This window comes from Podarcis tiliguerta, assembly GCF_965153285.1.
Source record: "Podarcis tiliguerta genome assembly, chromosome: 3".
NCBI lineage: Eukaryota > Metazoa > Chordata > Lepidosauria > Squamata > Lacertidae > Podarcis > Podarcis tiliguerta.
The window spans coordinates 81,483,298-81,497,646 of record NC_139536.1 but is presented as its reverse complement, the minus strand read 5'-3'; positions in this window follow the sequence as shown (position 1 = coordinate 81,497,646).

The following is a 14,349-nucleotide window of genomic DNA, read 5'->3' as shown; positions in this document are numbered from 1 at the left end:
TTTATTCCCACCCATCCTCACAAAAGTGTCCGGGGTAACCACACAACATCTTAGTTTAACAACAACAACAAAAGCAGCTCATACGTCTTGGGTAATGTGAGGAGGAAGAACATAAATGAAGCTTATGCATCTCACCTGGGAGATACTTGATGTACTGCTTCAAAGAAGTGCAATTCCTTATTGCACTTGTTTGAATGTCCCCACATGTCTGGGTGTCTGAAGTTGTCCAAAGTTCATTCCTGAAATTGCACTCTATCCATTTCTGTTCGTTATAATCCAGAGAGCTTTTTTCCTGTCAAGTTTTGCCAATTATCCCTGTGAAGGCGTCCCTAGATAAGAAAACAGCAAGAGAAACTTTGGTGGTGAAACAAAAGTATCTTGTTGTAAAAAGAAAGAAGGGGAAAGAAGATCAAATGCCCCAGCAACTCTGTACTTAAGACAACACTTTTGATGCCAAAGGGAATGTGTTAGGTCACTTCTTTCATCCAGCCTCACTCCCCAGTTCTGCCTAGGCCAACTTCTTTTCAACACTCCTTTTGGTCAGTTCCTCACAAAAAACCCTCTTTAGAAGGTGCAAAGCCCGTGAAGTTCTCTGGATCATGTCCTCTGGCTCTTATACTTCTCAGCTCACACAAGCAACATACACATTAGCAGCTAAAAACAGAGCATCGTAGTTTGCCCCCACTGCATTTCAAGTCACATTTGCATTTTGCTGTAAACACCAGAGAGAGAGAGTGGGGATGTTATCACCTAATGCATATTACTTGCTTGGTTTCCCCATCCTTTGACACCCCTCCAACTCAAATTTATGTGTGATGGCTGCTTCAGGTGTTAAATCTCTATTTAACTGAGAAGTGAATGTGGCTTATGTATTCCTTTTGACTGAAGCTGGTCTGAGGAAAAACGTACCACACAGCAGAATTTCTCAAGAAACTACACAAAACTTTGCATCGTGGCAACATCATTTGTACACAGATTCAAAAGCCAGTGGTAGGAGCACACTGGAGCCAGCATAAACAGTAATGTGTACACAGCTTTAATTCACTTTTCAATGACTTTTAAGTTTTACATTTACCATACTTATGGGCAGCTTTGAACTGCTTCTTAGAGAATAAATGGAGAGAGCCTCTGTTATTTGAGAGGCCAGTTTTGTCCAGATACAAGTATAGCCATACAATTGCTGCCTCTAATAGGCCTGATTCATACAACCGGTTTACCAAGTCAGTTGATGGTAGTGTCAGAAATGCCCATTAAGTGTATGTAAGTTCTTGACCTCCTTTGACTTCACTAACAACAAAAGATATACACCAAACTCTGTTGTTATCAGGTCTTTGTAACACTGGGACCACAAAGCCCTCAGCTGGGTATATGTTTCCTTGGGAAAAGACAGCAGGCAATACAATAACCCTATTCAACAATTTGAAGATCTGTCATTTCAACGAGGGAGCAAAGGTGATTTCTGTTACTCTAGAGGGTCAGACCTGAACCAATAGGTTCGAATTACAAGGCAAAAAAATTAGACTAAACACTGAATGAATTTCCTGGTGGTATGAGCTGTTTAACAGTGGAACAGACAGCCTTGGAAGATAGCAGACTCTCCTTCATTAGAGATTTTTAAGCAGAGGCTGGATGGCCAACTCTCAGGGATGCTTTAATGGTCAGTTTCTATGGTGGCAGGAGATCTGACTTGATGGGTTTTAAGGTCATCTCTATGATTAAAGATAGAGTGGTACCACAGGTCATAGCTTGGAGTTGGGAGGTTATATTATGTGTAATGCCTAGTTGTCTCCAATATATTCCCAAACCATTCTCAGAAGACACTGAATTTTGTTTCCATGGCATATTAACCTCTCTGTGAATAATGCATTTCAACACCCATGATTAAGGTAGTAAAAATGGTGGTTTTGGCATAAGAACTCCCAATCAGCTAAGCAAAAATTGAATTTTCAGTAAATCAAATTAGAGAGACCTGTTAGTGTGCTGCAAGATTTCCATGTAATATCAAATCAGTCCCTTTGGTGCCATCATTTCAAGAATATTTTCACATGACTATAAATTTCCTGGGCATGCCCCTTAAAGCCCGTTCTAGCCAGCATGTTTGCCAAACTAAGCACCTCTCCTCCACAGCCCACAAGCTTCAAATGATACAGGATAAAATAAGCCAACTCTCCTTTCCTGGCTTAAAAATAATCCACAAAAATCCTTCTGACAAACATTCTAGAACAGCAAGTGTCAGCCATCATTTCTTTCCAAGATTCTAAAGCCAAGTCAGAAGCAATGGAAAAAGTTGTTCCTTGTACTATGCTGATTAAACAGGCCCATTATGTTCCATCAGCAGCCCTAATAGAGATAAGACATAGCTGAGGTCAATTAATGGGGAGCTGTTAGTTTTGACCTCACCACGCAGGTATGCTATTGACTGCAAAATTATTTAAACACCCATTTTTTTTAACCAAAGAATATCAGGACTCCTGATTACAACAACCTTGGCAAAAATAAGGTGAAAGATAATGTAGTTCTCAGGCTGCAGTTACCTCGGTAGTAAATAAGAGCTACGTGTGAATGGCAAAAGTGTGGCTATTAAGAAGGCCGTATATGCAGCACTAGTTGAGGGTGGTGAGGAAATATCATTGCAGTTTTATTCACTGAATGCAAGGCATATAGGTCAGACAGAACAAAGCCACAAATCCAGGTAAGGATCAATCTGTACTCTAACTGACATATAGGCAGAGGTTGCATGCCTACACCAACATCTGAGGATGCTGTTTATTCTAAGGTTATCAGACGCCCCCGTTTCCCGGGGACAGTCCCCAGATTTACAAACCAGTCCCCATACAAAATCCATTGAAGTTGAAAAGTGTCCCCGGATTCATTGAAAAAACTCTGGTAACCTTAGTTTATTCCTTCAAGCTTTGAAGTCATTCAAAGTCCACCAAAGGTTCTCCACAAGTGCACCAACCCACTTGTCCCAGCTACACTAGAATCCATGTCCAATGATAATTATGGTGCAAAATTTCCATGCACATCTGGGAGACATTCAGAATCCGTCAAACCAGCACCATTTAAGGTGCTTCTTAAAGTCCTCCCTTACTCTGGATAGGATGGCTAAGTTTCGGGTTGCTTGTTGTTTCAGAAAGTACAAATCAGGTAGGGTCGCCTTTAAAGGCTGACTCCAACTTACAGTGGGGTTAGATAGCCTGGGATAATTCTATGTTCAGCTCCATTGTTTGTTTGTTTTCCATTTTTAAAAATTAATTTTCACAAAATTACAAACAAACAAACAAGTAAATAAACATAACCTTATTAAAAATTACACGTATTAACATTGTTAAGTGACTTCCTCACTTCCCCTTGGTTGAATTTCAATGTATATACTTTTAATGGTTTTCCAAATCATAGTTCTTATAAATTAACTTGAGCATTAACTTCCTTAAATCTTTTCATTTTGTAATTAAACATATTAATTCATCACTTAACTTATATAAAATCCTAAGCCAATTAAATATCTGCAAGCTGTTTACCATTAATTAAATTTAACATATTTAACTAAATACTCATTAAATTTTGTCCATTCTTCCTGATACTCCTCCTCCTTCTGGTCGTGGACTCTTCTGGTTAGGTCGGCTAGCTCTGAAAAGTCCATCATCTTCATCTGCCATTCTTCCACCATTGGTAATTCTTGCATTTTCCACTTTTTAGCTAATAAAATTCGAGCAGCAGTTGTGGCATACAAAAATAATTTAACATCTTTCTTGGGCAATTCCTGACCAATTATTCCAAGAAGAAAGGCCTCTGGTTTCTTTATGAATGTATATTTCAACATTGTTTTCAATTCATTATAAATCTTTTCCCATTGTTTTGCAAGTTGCCCTGACACTTTGGTGTAAGGCAACAAAATAAGCCAGATAGATAGATAGATAGATAGATAGATAGATAGATAGATAGATGGATGGATAGATGATAGATATAGATAGATAGATAGATAGATAGATAGATAGATAGATAGATAGATAGATGATAGAGATAGATGATAGATAGATAGATAGATAGATAGATAGATAGATAGATAGATAGATATAGAGAGATAGATGATAGAGAGAGAGAGATGTTTTGGGGAAGGGAAAGATATATATGTAATGCTTAGGATGGAATAGCTCTGAGTTAGAGGATCAAATTTCTGCCTGTGATTTGTAAATGGCAATTTATGCATGCAGATAAATTATCAGTGCCTCTGGCTGGATCCAATGGTGCCCTATATAAAGCAGAAATTCTGTGGGAGTTGATATGTTTCGTAGAGACAGCTTGTGTGGTGAGAGACTCAATAGAGATCTAACTGATAAAGTCTCTACTTTATGTAGCCCTTCAGGAGTTTACAGAAGGATCAGAAACTGTTTGAATATCTGTGCTTTACATTCACTTCTGGACTCCTATAAAATATATTTCACAGTCCAGAATATCTAGCCAGATTCAAATAGTTTTGGATTAGTTTAAGAGAAGGGGCTATCTGGAACAATTCTGGCAAGCTCCCCGCAAGTAAGCATTATGATGTATTTCTTTAATTAAGAAGCTGTGGCAAACAGCTGTTGTAATCTTATTGGACTGGTAGTGTGGACATGCTTCACTGCCACCGCATGCTCTGCTGTTCTCCCTTCAAGCCATTTGCTTTCAGTAGATGCTGAGTTTTGTTCTCAGCACTTGCTACATAACCCACAGGATATTGGCAATAATCACTCCAGTTACTCACAGCCCTCGTTAGCCCTCATTAGCGTGGTGTAAAAGATAAAATGCTTTCATTCCACCCACGGCAAAACCAGATTAGAATTTGGAGTTTGCAGCTTGAGGCCAAGCAATTCACTTTTGCCAGTTATCTGACATACAGGTCATTCACTGGTGAATACTGCATGAAGAATTTACAACATTTCTAAAATAGCTCCAGAAGCGTTGCAGAAATATCCCCATGTCGACAAAGCAATGGAATCTTGGAAATTGTGACATTAAAACAAGACCGAATATAATCTTTGCTACAGAAAGCTCACTCTCAACCACTCCACCCACTCCTTAATGGCCAGAAAACCCCTCATGGATAGAAAAGTGTATGAGTTTTTCCTACATTCTTCATGGAAAATGCCAGTAAAATTTATATCTTCCACTCTCAAACCACTGTATTCACTTAGGCATGTGTATAAAATCCTAGGAAAGGGATAACTGCGTGTACATGCTTCTTTGAAAAGATGGTTCTTTTAATATCAAATGTGATATGAAAGCAATTCAGGGAGATGGTAACTCCAACATGAAGTCAATGGAGGACTGAACACATGTTATTGAGGGGAATGAAGCTTTATTAAAAAACTGAAGTGATGGACTGCTGTGACATTTTGCTACTGCTAAACAAGGGTTTTGATGACGTAGCTGCACTAAACCATTTTTACTGAAGACATCTTGAATTACTCTTGGTTCAGATTCATCTGTCTCCTAATGTGCAAGGTGCATTGTGACTTTTTCAAGTAAGCTGCCTCCCCCTCCTCAAGTAGGAGCATTATATAAATGGGAATTTCATTTGAGATCAGTTGCAGCTCCTGGCTGCTTTCTTTCCTTTATGAGAACAGAGTATGGAGAGCAAGGGGAAGTCTATTTCTTAGCTGAAGTGAAAATGAGGAAAAGTTGAAAAATTCCAGTTCCATGGTCCGTATGCAAGACTTGACCTCAAACAAGCAAGCCAAAATTCCAGTCCTCTAACTTGAGGTGTCATTTCACTAATAGGCAATCTTTTTCACTCCAGGGTATCAAACGCTCAATGTGGTACTTTCCAGATGTTGTCAGACTCACCAACCCCAGTCAGCATGAGCAATGGTCAAGGATGATAGGAGTCAGAGTCACAACATCTTGAGGGTACCACATTTACCATTCCTGATCTAACGCAAAATCTGAAGCCTGGATAACTGTGCACAGCTTTTAATAAAACTGAGTGTTATCCTAAACAACATGTTTCAGCCTAATTTACTCCCTTTCTTTATTTTGGATATGACTACAACTTTCCCCCAAAGGCTGGCCAATTTCAACAAACATGTTTCAGCTCAGGGAGATGAAATGCTTTTAGCTATTCCTTTCAAGTTGGGGTTACTGCTATGAGCTTCAAACACACTTGCCTGATTTCTTCACATTAGAGTCAGTGACCCAGAGTGAAATTTTAAATTTAAAAAAATTACTCAAAGACATGTTTTAGATTTTGGATCACAGAAATTGCCAGAAGAAAAATGCTTGGCACCAACAATGGATGCAAACTCATCACGGTAATAATTTAGGCCACTATATTTTATAGGGAAGGTGTGTATATCCGTGTGTGAAATAAACCTTCATTCTGCTGTTTGCTTATGATAAGTGGAAGTAGATGAGTGCAAAGAGACATTGAGGAAATGAAGTACCTTGTGTTGGCGTCAACAAAGCCATAATCTCAAGTCATACACAAATTATTGGAGGACACAATCAACAATTAATCTTTCCCTCATTCCGCACACTGCCAGCATGGCAGCATCTGGTGACACTTTGTTAGGTATAGTTAAGCCAAATACAGAAAACATAACTGTGGATTGTGGGACATTATTGGAATTTCTAGATTGTCCCTAACACCCATGAATTAGATGCAAAATATCCACTCAATAGAACCATCCCAAAATAGAACCATTTCTCAAAGCCAGTCTAAATGTCATTTTCACTGTGGGAATCAACATTCTCTTGATGATGACCTACCTGCCAACTGGAAGCAGAACTCTTTGTTGGAAACACTATGCAATGTTTTCCCACATAAGTGTTGAGGGTGAGGAAACTCATTGTTCAGTTCACATAGTTTTGCACTATGATGATACAACCTGAGACTGGGAAATCTACCATAGAATTATTGTGGCAGTCTATGCTACTTTGTATGGTATTTCTGTAGAATGGTAATGAAAAACCTATTTCAACTTAGGTTACTATACTATTTTCACGGTTTCAGTTTAATGTATCCTTAAGTCACAAGAGTGCTAATATTTATTTAAAGCACTTTGATCCCATCTTTTCTCAGTGAGCCCAATGTGGCTGCTGTGAGGGGTAGACTTTAATTTCTGGGACCCTTTGGGGGACGTCATGTGTTTTATATGTCCCTTAAATGTATGGTGTGGATGTGATCCCACAGTTTCTCTTTGGTGGTGTATTTAGCAGTAATTCATTTATATAGTAGGGCAAATTCCATTTTCAAATTGCAGCTCGGAGCCATAAAAATGAATCTTTGGCTCCCACAAACTATTTGTTGTTGTTGTTTTGTTGTTTAGTCGTGTCTGACTCTTTGTGACCCCATGGACCAGAGCACGCCAGGCACTCCTGTCTTCCACTGCCTCCCGCAGTTTGGTCAAACTCATGCTGGTAGCTTCAAGAACAGTATCCAACCATCTCATCCTCTGTCGTCCCCTTCTCCTTGTGCCCTCCATCTTTCCCAACATCAGGGTCTTTTCCAGGGAGTCTTCTCTTCTCATGAGGTGGCCAAAGTATTGGAGTCTCAGCTTCACGATCTGTCCTTCCAGTGAGCACTCAGGGCTGATTTCCTTAAGAATGGATAGGTTTGATCTTCTTGCAGTCCGTGGGACTCTCAAGAGTCTCCTCCAGCACCATAATTCAAAAGCATCAATTCTTCGGCGATCAGCCTTCTTTATGGTCCAGCTCTCACTTCCATACATCACTACGGGGAAAACCATAGCTTTAACTATACGGACCTTTGTTGGCAAGGTGATGTCTCTGCTTTTTAAGATGCTGTCTAGGTTTGTCATTGCTCTTCTCCCAAGAAGCAGGTGTCTTTTAATTTCGTGGCTGCTGTCACTATCATGGAGCCCAAGAAAGTAAAATCCCTCACTGCCTCCATTTCTTTCCCTTCTATTTGCCAGGAGGTGGTGGGACCAGTGGCCATGATCTTCGTTTTTTTGATGTTGAGCTTCAGACCACATTTTGCACTCTCCTCTTTCACCCTCATTAAAAGGTTCTTTAATTCCTCCTCACTTTCTGCCATCGAGGTTGTGTCATCTGCATATCTGAGGTTGTTGATATTTCTTCCGGCAATCTTAATTCCGGCTAGGGATTCATCCAGCGCAGCCTTTCCCACAAACTATAAACATCCCTAAACCACTGTGTTAAGTCCTGTTGCCATTATTAATGTTAGTGAAATAATAGAAATGATGCAAACAATTTATTTGTTGAATAAAATAGTGTTTCCAAAATCTTTAGAACATTTAACCACAAGAACAGTATCTGGATTGCATATATATTAATTCAAATGATCAATTGTGGTTGACATATGACAAGAGATAGTAACCCGTTGATGGGAATTCAAAAGGAGTAGAATCAATAGAGGCTAAAGGGATTTATTAATAAATCAAACCCCAATGCTTTTCAAGGTGTTCTCTTCATTGGGGTGGACTTGCTTTTTAACAAAGCTGCCAATAACCAGTTCTTCTAAATGTATTTTAAGAGAATGGTAAAGGATCACACTGTAAGGAGTTGATTATCCATATGCTAACTGTGACCAAAGCCACAGCAGCCCCATTTTGGAGGTATCTAGCTGGAGCAGTTATTTCTTATTGATACATATAACCTGAGAACCTCTAGAGGTGATAAATTTATTTCTGCTTGGTATTATTTTATTATTTATGTTAATAATGCAGAACATAACCACACAAATCCAGCTTATAAATGGCTGTGGATAATACAACAGAAAGTTACCAGAAAGGAGATTCCGACATCAGAAAGAACTTTCTGGTGATAAGAGCTGTTTGACAGAGGAACAGCCTCTCTCTCAAGATGGTGGACTCTCCTTCCTTGGATGTTTTTAAGCAGGGGTTGGATGGCCATCTGTCATGGATGCTTCAGTTGAGATTCCTGCATTTCAGGGGGTTTGGCTAAGTGACCTCAGGGTACATTCCAGCTCTACAATTCTATGATTCACTGGGATTTAATCCCAAGTAAAGGGTGTAAGGTTTATGCTGGAGTCCTAAAAGTTGCCTTGGAGTAATCCCTACTGAACGCAACGATACACCCAAATAAATATACACAGAATTGCACTATTAGGCTGCAATCTGATGCACACTTACATGGAAATAAATCCTGTGGAACATAGGAAGACTTACTTCTGAGTAAACGTGCCTAGGATTACACTGTCTTTCTCTTGATTATGCTAATCTCTTCCTCTCATGTTTTACTGGTTTCTGAAGTGGTCAAGTTTTGCAGTAAAGCAAAGCCAGCTTGCCAAAGTAGCATGAGGAAAATAAAGGCAAAGGTTGTGACCATTTCATCATTTGGGTAACTTGAAACAGAAGAGAAAATAGCGGAAGGATGAAAGGCTTTCATTTTGTTTCCTTCTGTTCGGTTTAGATCTTCAGCTCTATGTATTAAAAGTCCAGGAGGAAAATATTAAGGGGAATCTAAATGTTGGCTAAAAACCTGACACAGAATCACACTACAATGCATTCAAATTAGATTTCCGTGCAGCTGGAGAGAAGTATTCTGAGATTTGAATAGGTTGGACTCCACTCTCCCCTTGATCAAAGACTGCACATTTGCCAAATAGTTGAAGCACTACTTGAAAGCTCCATCCAAGAGGCACATCATAAGCCCCTTCCAAGAGGCACTTCATAACTGGTGATGTGTGTATAAGTGTGTGCGTGTGTGTGTGTGTGTGCGTGCATGCCCATTGTATGCATATTTTACTCAATTGCATATCACAGACTGGCTGGACATAGAGGAATGGTGGAAGGCACCAGCTGGGTAGAGCAACTCACAGAGGATAATAATAATAATAATAATAATAATAATAATAATAATAATAATAATAATTAATAATAAAAAATATTTTTTATTTGTACCCCACCCTCCCCGGCTGGAGCTGGGCTCAGAGCAGCTAACATTTTATAAAGAATACAATATGCGTAAAAACAATCAATCAATTAAAATGCATCCCAAAATTAATTCAAATAAGTTAAAATTAAAGTTAAAACTGGACAAATGACAATCCTTAGGTTAAAACTGAAAGCGGTTAATACTCTCCAGGACCAACTGTTTCCACTGATATTATAAGGACCTGTAAGCTGGCTGGGAGTAAGAATGGGAGAAGAGGCCAGTTTGTCTCATCCCTAAGGAGGTAGGATAAATGTGATGCAGGTCACATTTAAATGCAAGCCCACCTGATCTGTACTTCCCAAAACAATATGTGAACCAAAACACAGCCATCCAACCCTTTTGATACAGCTTCCCAACCAGATAATGTGTACAAAAATGCACATACTAGAGGAAAGCGTACATAAATGCATGAATTAGTGAAAATAGTATACAAAAATGCATTAAATTAGGGGGAATTGCTTGTAAAAAGATTTATATTAAGCAAAGTTGCATTAAAATGCATGTTAGGAGAAATTGGCATTAAAATGCTGGTGAATTTTTATGAGGACTTTGGAAAATGAAAAAAGAATGATGCAGAAATGTGGAGAACTTAACTTAGAAATTGAGAAAATGAGAAACGATATCTGACACTTTGGCCCATTTATCCTCATTCCTCTTGTACTTCTAATTGTGTGGTGGGGAGTGGGGTGGGTTTAAAATCCCTGAATAGAATTCTATCATCTATCTATCTATCTATCTATCTATCTATCTATCTATCATCTATCTATCTATCTATCTATCTATCATCTATCATCTATCATCTATCTATCTATCATCTATCTATCTATCATCTATCATCTATCATCTATCTATCTATCATCCATCTATCTATCATCTATCATCTATCTATCATCTATCTATCTATCTATCTATCTATCATCATCATTATCTATCTATCTATCTATCTATCTATCTATCTATCTATCATCTATCTATCTCCAGGGAAGCATGAGGGTTTAACTATAAACTAGCCTTGAGTTCCACATAGACCTGATTATGTAAACATTCAGAATAGTTAAACCCCACCCCCACCCCATTCTAGGCAACATTTTTCTGGGTTTGTTGGATGTCCTCTTACAATGCCATGTCTAACTATCCAATATATACTCTGTATGATTTAACCCAGACAAAAATGTTTTCAAATAATATTCCTCAGAGGGGAAATTGCCTCACTGAACTCTACAGGGAGGATGGGGTGCCTGGCTCCATAAAATTCTTGCAATAAGCTGTTTCCTTTGATGCCACTGGGCTTGTTCCACAAGGCCCTCTAAATGGCGCTGTGCCACTGGGGTCCCCTTGGGGATTCACACAGCCAGCTCAGACACACTGAATAGAAAGATAGTTGGGAGCAAAAGCCACCTGGAGAAGGTAATTTGCAATACATATTTTTGTACTGCATATTGTACTTCTGACCTTGCCACACTGTTTGAGGGAATGCTTCCTGCTCTCTTTGTTTTGTCTGGCTTGTGGAATTCCCATGGAGTTATTGCTTCAGTTTCTGACAGCTTCAAATGCTTTGAATACATAATAGGGCAACGTTCTGTTGATTGTAAGGGTTCAATATTCAGCAATATCATATGAAGTACGTCTTATATCAGTAAACCAACACGGACACTGTACATTTTGAGGGCTATATCCAATGTTAGCCATGAAACCAAAGGAGTCAAGTCTTGTGATTTCAATGGCTGTACTCTGAGTATGGCTTAGCTGTCTCCATGACGCTGTAAACGTTATCCGGCCTGCTCAAACCATGTCCTTGCTATCCAAACTCATATTCTAATTCCCTGCCCCCCAAACCATCATTTTTGTTTTGAACAATGGCAGCTCTCTGGCTCTAGCCATCATGTGGACACATGTGTGCAGATTATTTAATAAATAAATATGGAAACACCACCAAATTTCTGTGTCCAAGTCTCTCTCTCTCCCCCCCTCGTTTCCCATAAAAAAGAGCAGCAAATGTAAATCCCCTTTTCATAGTACCAAACAAGTGAGTGACCGTGGCTCAGTGGACTGACACTTGCCCTGGCCTATGACACCTGAGATATGTGTTTTCAGGATCCACCCTATTCTTGTGACTGTAATTTGTTTTAGCTATTGTTAATTCAGAATTTTAAACTGTTGTAATCTGCCCTTTGAGCTGCTAGTGTAACAACAATTTATTATTGTTATTATTATTATTATTATTATTATTCATTTCATTAAATTTTTTTTACCACTTGGCTGTTAAAAAAAACAACAACCCTCAAAGCGGTTTGTGCTGCTGCTGCTAAATGTTTGCATGCAAGAGAATGCATATTGAAAACTGAAATGCTGAAATTTTCAGGATGGGATCTAAGTAAACAGAACTAGGGGAAATCTCCAAATCCTGGGGAAGCAATGCCAGGCAGAGTAGGGATGGAAGAATCCAACAATTTTGGTTCTATTCGTTTCTCATTTTCCAGTCTTAAATTCAGTTCTACAGGTTTCTGCAGCAATATGCTAATGTCGTTTTTAAAAAAATCCTCTTGGGAATTCATCAGGATTTTAATACAAATTTCTAGAAATAAACACATTTCTGTCCGCAATTTTAACTAAGGTATAAAATTTTGCAATTTCTCCTATTAGAAGACATTATGGCATGTTATTTACGCTGATATGTTTATTTCTATACACATTTCCCCCCTAATACAGACCTTTTTGTAACCTCTGTTTAGTTGGAGAACTGCAGTGCAAAATTCAGATTAGCGCACATTTTGAAAGATGGCTGTTTCAGACCACGCAAATTTGATAAACATGGCTTTAAATGCAAAGTGAACTGAATTTGTCTCCCATCTCTAAGTCATAGTAAAGTAGGCTGAGCCAGACAGACCAGTCCTATGACTCATGATGAAGGCACCCTCATATGTTCATAATCATTTTGCCATCCCTTTAGAAGTCTAGCAAAATGGGTGAATGCTCTGATGTAAATATATCTGCTTCTGAAATGCTGTCTAAAATCCATGAGGCTTACTCCCAAGTAAATGTGGTTAGTCCAAAAATGCAACCCACTTTGACAAAGATTAAACCCATAATTTCACAGCTGTCATCACACCAAACCGAGGGGTGGCAGTGGAAGGGGACACACAGCAAAGCAAATATATCATATTCTCTGTCACTTTTTCTAAAATACTGAGAGTGAACATCTTGTTCAGAACGTCTTCCCCTTATACTACCCACTCTCCAGCACATACTGTGCTCATAGTAAAAGAACATACAAAAAGGGCACTTATATTGATGCACAGAAATTGCAAGGAGAGCCCGGGTGTTTATTTTATTTTAGGAAGGGTTATACAAAAGGAAACTTTGAATTGTTTTTCCACTCTGACTTCAAATGTGTGCTCTTTTGGAATGTTTTTTGAAAGTGCTAAGTACAAGGTGCCAGATATTTCCATTTTCCTTTAACATAATCTCGTAAAATCAGACCAGCCACGTCCTTCTCTGTATTTCCAATAAAAATTCCACAAGAATTCACCATTTTCGAAACTTTCACATTTATTAACCATGCTAAACCTTGGAAAGAAGTTTTAATTGAGGGTCATCATCATAACAGTAGTTCATGAGGGGGTAAAAGTGGGGAGCGGTTGTAGTGGAGGAACACAGTCTTCATTGTAATAAATACCCCCCAACAAATGCCTATCCCTAGATCCATGCCTTTTAAATGCTGGAATTGCACTCTGTACCAAAACAATGATACTCTAACCTATAAAGCCCTTACTCATGTGCATTGAACTTAGCTAGACAGCTAGGCTTTCTCTAACAAGGACTCTTAAATCAAATTTCCATGTTTTAAAATCACATTTTGGTGGGTGGGAGTATATGCCAAGGATGGGTAGATTTCCTAGGGAAAAAATCCAAAGCTGCCTTTCTTGGCCAATGTCCAAGATATCTCGCAACCCTGCTGTTCCCTCATATGTGAAGCATATGCAGTCCACAAAAATCAAACCGCAAACTACAGAATGTGACCTCTACATGGGACAATAGGAAGTTCCACGCTGAGTCAGACCTGTAATCCAGTAAGTTCATCATGACTTTTTGACAGCAGTGATCCTCTGCACCATCCTGTTAGAGGAGATGAAAGGCATTCCCTTCTCTGCCAGTAAACAGATTTTGAGTAATCTGCTCCATGAGTAGCTATCCTGATGCGAAGCAGAAGCCCAGATAATGTCCCTTTCCAGATAGGGTGGCATCAAGTACATAGATCTAAGGTGCAATCCATTGAACATTATGGCACTGTAATTAACATAATTAAGGCTGCAATCCTATACCCACTTACTTTGATGCAAACTCCATTGAATTAAATGGTACATCTAAGTTGGGCTTGCCACTGTTTTGGCTTGTTTATCTTTGTTTAGTAGCATTTTTGGTAAATGGAAT